Source organism: Amphiura filiformis, chromosome 18 (assembly GCF_039555335.1).
Source record: "Amphiura filiformis chromosome 18, Afil_fr2py, whole genome shotgun sequence".
NCBI lineage: Eukaryota > Metazoa > Echinodermata > Ophiuroidea > Amphilepidida > Amphiuridae > Amphiura > Amphiura filiformis.
In genome coordinates this window covers 55,935,407-55,942,778 of record NC_092645.1, presented here as the reverse complement: position 1 = coordinate 55,942,778, position 7,372 = coordinate 55,935,407, and the positions used below count along the sequence as shown (strand labels likewise).

The 7,372-nt window shown below is 36.1% G+C and overlaps 1 long non-coding RNA gene across 1 annotated transcript; it reads left to right on the top strand.

Annotated features, from left to right (window-relative positions):
- The first annotated feature begins 602 nt into the window (after positions 1-602).
- Positions 603-7,033, top strand: LOC140138835 (uncharacterized). The gene is made up of 4 exons (XR_011857072.1): positions 603-749; positions 5,738-6,007; positions 6,523-6,550; positions 6,945-7,033. It is a non-coding gene; the product is annotated as an uncharacterized lncRNA (long non-coding RNA).
- The last annotated feature ends 339 nt before the right edge of the window (positions 7,034-7,372 follow it).

The window sequence follows — 7,372 nt, the reverse complement described above, 5'->3', positions numbered from 1 at the left end:
TGCTCTAATGTCCCACAATAAATACTGTCCAAACGTTCATACCGCATCCCTTAATAGAAAGTTACCAGTTTATGACAAGTGGAAGATAAATGTTTACAATTCTTATTAGAGTATACTAAGTATTGTATGTAACAATAAAGATTACAATGTAAATATGTACATAATGCTATGATTTTTAGAAACAAGTTCTTAAGAATTACTGTGCAGAGGGAAAGTCACCCACAAAGGATTTGCTTGTCACATATAGCACTCACATCTGCATGGAATTTGTTTCTGAAAACTATAAGAGAAAAAGGAAAATAAAATAAATTAAAAACATTACTTGTATTGTGTTTGTTTTCTATTGGAGCATTAGGTTACATACCACTAATAGGCCTGGGCGATACATGGAAATACGACGAGTAACTATTTGTTTGCATGGCATCTGAAAAGACTGCATTAAAATCGCCCAAATTGATCAAGTTATATAGCCAAAAAAGTTCTTTTTAGGATGTGATGCTTCAAAATGGTATATTTTCTCTCATTATATGAAATTTTTGTTGTAATAGTACCAAAATTCACACGCACGGCTCTTTATTACCACCACACATTTGACCAAGGAAATTCAAACGACGAATATTTTTACGAATACGTCTTGCCTGAAATACCAACAGGAGTGACCACTGTTACTTTTAATATGCGTGCAAAAAGTAATGCATTTGTGTCCCTCTCCTCAACTGACGAAAATTCATTAGAAATATATGAAATTAGTAAGTAATAAGTTGCGCATAGAGTATAATTTAGTACTGATCGACAATATCCTGATGAAAATCACACTCACTCACTCACTCACTCACTCACTCACTCACTCACTCACTCACTCACTCACTCACTCACTCACTCACTCACTCACTCCCTCAGCACTGTAGCTTGAGCTTCCTTTATACTGGCAGCTAGGGCTTCATTTTCACACGGGGGGGGCATCCACCCTCTGATACCCCTACGTTGCGAACGCGCGACGTGCCACGCTGTCTGGCCAACTTATCATTGACTAATAATGCATTGTCCCCACCCCCACTTTCAAAAACGGATTTACGCCACTAAGATGCGGCGGTAGCACCATAGTTGAAAGGTTGTGATCTGTGGTCCAGGCTTCACATCCATAGGTGGCTATGGAAAATATTATGAGTGCATGGAGCAATCTGTTTTTGACTTTGAATGTGAATGCCCGGTCTTTGACAAGCTTTTGGACTAGATTTAGAGTAGTTTGCAGTTTCTTGTGATTGCAAGCTGTCTTCTTATCTCATTTAAGGCATCACTCTTACATGAGCAGGTAGCACCTATTATGTGAACTCTTTGACTTGTTCAAGAGGTTCACCATTTTAATAGGTTTAAAAAAAAATTCTAACAAGACAGTACGCGTTAACCATCCTCTTCAATCAAATAGGTAGGTTAGTTAATAGATGTGGCGAAATCCAATATGGAGCACTATGAAGAGATTCGAAACTCGTGTGTGTCTTGCTAGGATGATGTGGTAACGTTGATGCGGTCGCATCAATTGATTAATGATTTACGCAATCCACTACGTCCCCCTTTCCTCATCTGAGATATCGTCGGCCGCATCACATACTGACGCATTTGCAAAATACGCATTTCGAGAAAACCGAAAATTTAGCGATTTTCATTTGCTGCGTAATCTTGATTAAAATATTATTGTCGATTAAAACCAGTTTAACACTCAGTAATGCAAATATACCATATTTTCAATACAATTCACTTATCACTATCAGAGCATAACTTATTCTGCAAAAAATCAATATTAAATAAAATACGTCACTAGGTGAAAAGGACTAATGTCAATTTCGACGTTCAAATGACAAATACTTTGCGTAAATACGTCAGTATGTGAAGCAGTTGCGCAAATACCTCAGTATGTGAAAAGTACAAAACAGCAATTTTGTCGTGCATTGACAGAGTCGCGCAAATACGTCAGTATGTGATGCAGACATTTCAAGGTTTTGTAAATACGACATAATTAATTTAATTAATATCTTACTAATGAGGCCACTTTGAGGCATGATTTTTGGTGAATATATAGAGTAGAACATAACAAACTAACATACCAATTTTCACAAAATGTTAAAAATGTCGAATACGTCAGTATGTGATACGGCCGACGATTTGATCATAAAAATTGCAACATCCCCCATAAATGGTGTTGTCAGAGAGCGTGTTTTGTACATGTATGCATGTGTATTTGTATTTGTAAAAGAGTTTTAAAAAAACTGTCGTCTGTGTAAAGCCATAATTAATGATTTCGGTCAAATTTTAATTTTCTTCATCCTCGTCAAAAATATCATTATTAGCAACAACTATCAAGGAGGTTTCCTGATCATTTTATAAGGTCAAATGAAAGAAAACCACTAAGCCGCTTTAACTGCGGTGGTTGACTGGGGTATTGACAAATACATTCAAAAAGTAGAAATTCGCATATCTCATAAATACTTTGATCAAACTTTATATGTGACGTGTCATGTCAAAAGGAGACAATTTGGGGCAGGATCGTAAATGGAGAAATACCCAAAAATCTGCTGGTGGGTGATTTTTTCACAATTTGGGTTTGTTGCTAATTTGTGATGTTATTAATGTTAAAAATATTGTCTGATAGTTTCAGACCGGAATGTAACTGGCATCTTGTATTTTTTGAGACATTTTTCAAGTTAATTCCCACTCTCAACATTGTCAATAATATTTTTAAAGGCTGATATCTCAATTTCCAATTATATAATACCATAACTTCCGAACTCAATATCTTTGCTTAGGAATGTCCAAATTCATTTGGGAAAACGGCGTTGTGGAGCAAAATATCACTATATTTAAGATATGTAAAAACCTCAAAATTCATAACCTGCCCAAAAGTGTCTCCTTTTGACATGACACGTCACATATATTGTTTTGAAAAAAAATGTCTATGAGCCGTGTGTTCTTCATTGTGATATGACATCCGCCGCTGCCACCATGAAGAGATTCTTGGACGCAGTACCGAACCAACAGTCTAAACAATAGGGTCGTATTTTAATGTACAGGGTGGTCCAAAAGGAACTTAACCCAATTTGAAAGCTTTTAATCTGAGAATTTATAGGAGCTATTCCTAATATTGTTACATATTATTAATATATACCTGTCTAAAAATATGCGGTGAAAAAAATTAAAGAAAGGGAAGCTTAAGCAACAAAATGTCAATAGTTTTACGTCAGAGAATCAATAATCACTTTGTCAACACGTTATTCAATAACCCGATTACCATATGCATGTGTAACGCATACATCCCAATGAATTACGTGTGGACAAAGTGATTTTTAATCCTATATGACTTAAAACTGCTGCTTTTTTACCCTTTCGCTGCGATCCTAAACTTTTTTGGCCTCGTATGTGGTTTTATTAATAAACATCTCAAAAAAAGTAACTAAACCCCCTTAAATAATGTCCATAATTCAAAAAAGGGTTATTGTATTACAAATCTGTAAAATGTGTTGGAAGCAGAATTTATTGCTGCGCAGTTTGACACCTCATTTGATACGATAGCACAGACTACAATCAAACAGCGATCAATTTAATGCAGCGAGGTCCAGATTTGAAAGTTGCATTTACAGCAATACAAAAACACTCAGATATCATTATACACACATTGTCATTTTCAGTTTTAAACTCATGTGATTTAATCATGTTTTTTACAAATGTCTCTTGTAACTGTTGTTGTAATGTTCACTTTCATATCAGTTAATGTTGGGTGTGGCTTCCTTCTGCCTGAATAACTGCCAAGCACCTTCGCCTCATACTGTTTACAAGACGTCTGATGCGTCCCTAGTCTATTGCTGCCCATTCCCGTCTCAGAATTTGTTCCAGTCCAATCAAAGTTGTTGTTAGCGTGATCCTCTTGTCTACCCGGTACTTTAACTGTCCCCACAAATGCTCCAACGGGTTCAGGTCTGGAGATTTGGCAGGTCATAACATACGATTGATGTCTTCTTGTTCCATAAACTGGTTGGTTATCCTAGACCTATGTGGAGTTGCATTATCGTACATCAAGATGAAGTCTCTTGTAACATTGGCATGTTCAAAAGGTGAGATGTTACGAAGATGACCAGCCTAACCTGATCTAACTTACCCGTTGAAGTGACAACTTGGCGGGGATTTTAAAAATATGTTGAATCTTCATGTTTCAACTAGGGATTAAGTGAATATTGACCAACGATAAGAATAATGACAATTGATATTGATTTTCCCGACATTTTGACCCCAAAATGCATGAAACAAAACGAACATTCCCATGAGACCCGAACAGATTTCCTTCCATTATACTGAATACAATATCATAATCAATAGAATTTACTGCAACTTTCAAATCTTGGGTTACATTGAAAAATGTACGCTGCGGCGTCAATATTTAGACAATTGCTACAAATGAGGTGTCAAAATGCGCAGAAATAAATTGTAATACAATCGCCCATTTTTGATTAATGGCCATTATTTAAGGGGGGTAGTTACTTTTTTGAGATGTTTATCTTGGTATACAGATGTGACTACATCAATTCGTTCATATTCGTGCAATCACTACACACTAGTCTGTTAAATTTCAATACACCTTTGCACTAATATCCCCACTCCCGTGTCCTGTTTGAAATCAGCAACGCTTGAAGTATTTCACAATGTGGAAGGAGCTTTTTGAATAAGTTCATCAGGACTGATAAATTTAATATCATATTTAGTTGTACTCACGTTTAATTTAATTTTACTCACGTTTTAGACGTTTCATCTTCCGTGCGGAAGATTTCATCAGTAATGCGCCGATACAGCCGCTGCATCACCTCTGCTCCTCCTACTCTCATCCCCAGGGTGTGTTGTTGTTTGCAGTAGCTGATCCACCGTGTTTGTTTACATGAGTCTTTGTCGACGACTTGGGAAGGGCCAAAGTCGTCGACAAAGACTCATGTAAACAAACACGGTGGATCAGAGAAGCAATGTGGATTAGAAAGCGGGGGGACCACGTTATCAATCGCGATGAAGGCACATATTCTTTGAGTCATGTATACGATCAGCTACTGCAAACAACAACACACCCTGGGGATGAGAGTAGGAGGACCAGAGGTGATGCAGCGGCTGTATCAGCGCATTACTGATGAAATCTTCCGCACGGAAGATGAAACGTGTAAAACGTGAGTAAAATTCTGGACTTGTACAACTAAATATGATATAAAAAAAATAAAGTGGAAGGAGCTTATTCAGCGATTTGCATATTCGGAAAATCGTAAAATCGCACCTTTGTTAATAGTAGCATAGATGTGATAGTGGTTATAGACGAAATAAGTGTATTACAGACAAAATAGGATTTACATGAAACTGTATTATCTCTATGTATGTAGATAAGTTACATGTATTTGAACATATGGAATGGGGCTTCTACTTTGTCAATACTCATTTTTTGCTACATTTTCCGGTTCAAAAATCCATAATGACATAAAGACTTGTTCTTCAACTTTAAGCAATTAAAACACATCGGTATTGCGACATTCTGGGGAATGACGGAGATTGGCAGTTTTGTAGATTTGGTAAGAAAGTCATAAATGACATGAAGTATGTACTTTGGTTGACATAATGACTTGTTCTTCAACTTTAAGCAATTTATAGACATTTTTTTTAACACTTTCGCTGGGATCACTGAACGGGCCTTTAAACTTATTTTATATTTTATCACCAGTTATCGGTGGATGGAATAACATGAAATCTTCAATTAGCAATTGCAAACGCATTTGCCTTGTTAGTACAAACGAAGTCGATACTCCACAGATATTGAATGAAGCAGAATATCAACAATTTTTCATATCGTTTACGGATGACTGGATTCAAGTTGGTCTAAATGGGATGACACCTTTTATGAGTTACCAACGAACCGAAGGATATGATATAAAACACATCGGCATTGCAACATTCTGGGGCAGTGACGGAGATTGGCAGTTTTGTAGATTTGGTAAGAAAGACATAAATGACATGAAGTATGTAGTTTGGTTGACTTTTTTCCCAGTACATGGTTTACCCACAAGTTTCTATAGATGAGACAATAATAAACAGTCACAAAAAGAAAGTTCACACCTATTTTAGTGTTCATTATGCTTTTACACAAATAATTATAAGTAATGCAATAATGATATGAACGTATTAGCTGTAGTATGATACTTTACTGATGTTATTAGTGCAACCTGCTTGTAGTGCAGGGCGATATGTTCAAAACTTGTATTCATCTGTTGCTATGGTATAATCCGATTATTACGTCACTTCTACGGCTAATTTATAATTAATTTACTTAGCCGTCAGCTGTTGTGGCGTGTGGTGGTGAACTCACCGACATGAAATCTTGGGTGCGTCCTGGTTCAAACCCAAAGGGTTCTGATATTTTCTAGTGCCAGTTTGGCTGAGCTTCAATTCTTTATTTGCCTTTTTTTTAAATAGTACCCTTTGTTTTCTCTTGTCCTGTTGCTACTGCAGATTTATGTATTTGTAGCTGAACCTGAAGGTTAGTGCATAGCTAAAATGTGTATGATGCGATTGCAATTGTTGCTCTTACAGCTGAACTGTAGGAAAGTGGGAAAACTTCTTTTACTTTTTCACACTTTTGTCTACAAAAATGTCACCTGAAAAAAAGTCGTAAACTTAATGACCTTACAATACCTATTTTTTTTAGTAATAGTTAAATGTTTAATTAGAAAAATACTCACTATAAAGACTTAACGTTCCAGAAGGCCTGGATAAAAACTGCCATGTGTATACCTGTTATGGCTTGTATTATTCGCTCGATAATAGCATAACAAGATCATGATCATCATTGTCGTCGTCATCATCATCGTCAGCAAAATTATCGTCGTAATTATCAACATCATCATCATCATGTTTTACTTTACACTTTACAGGGTAGTGATGTCGCCAGCAACAGCAATGAGGAATGAGGTGACGGGTTATTGTGCCATTTCCAGCTACATTTCAACACAGAATTTCGGCGATGAATTTTGTTAATTTGTAAATACTGCGACACGTTTTGGAAATGCTCTAAGCATGTTGCAGACACATTACGTGGGTAGAGAAAAGTCCACTGACCAATGTGCCTTTTTGAAACTAATCGAACATACGGTTTTTCTAATACACATTATAGGGTGGTGCGTTTAAACATGACCCACCATTTATTATTTTGTATATTGTAAACAATAATAAACAATAATAACCATCAAAACATAATAATTTCATTCAGTTTTATTTACCTACTTATAAACTTATCACAATTCACTAAAATTGCTGTAAAAACTGAGAAACTTCACCAATTTTCATGATTCAACTTGCACTG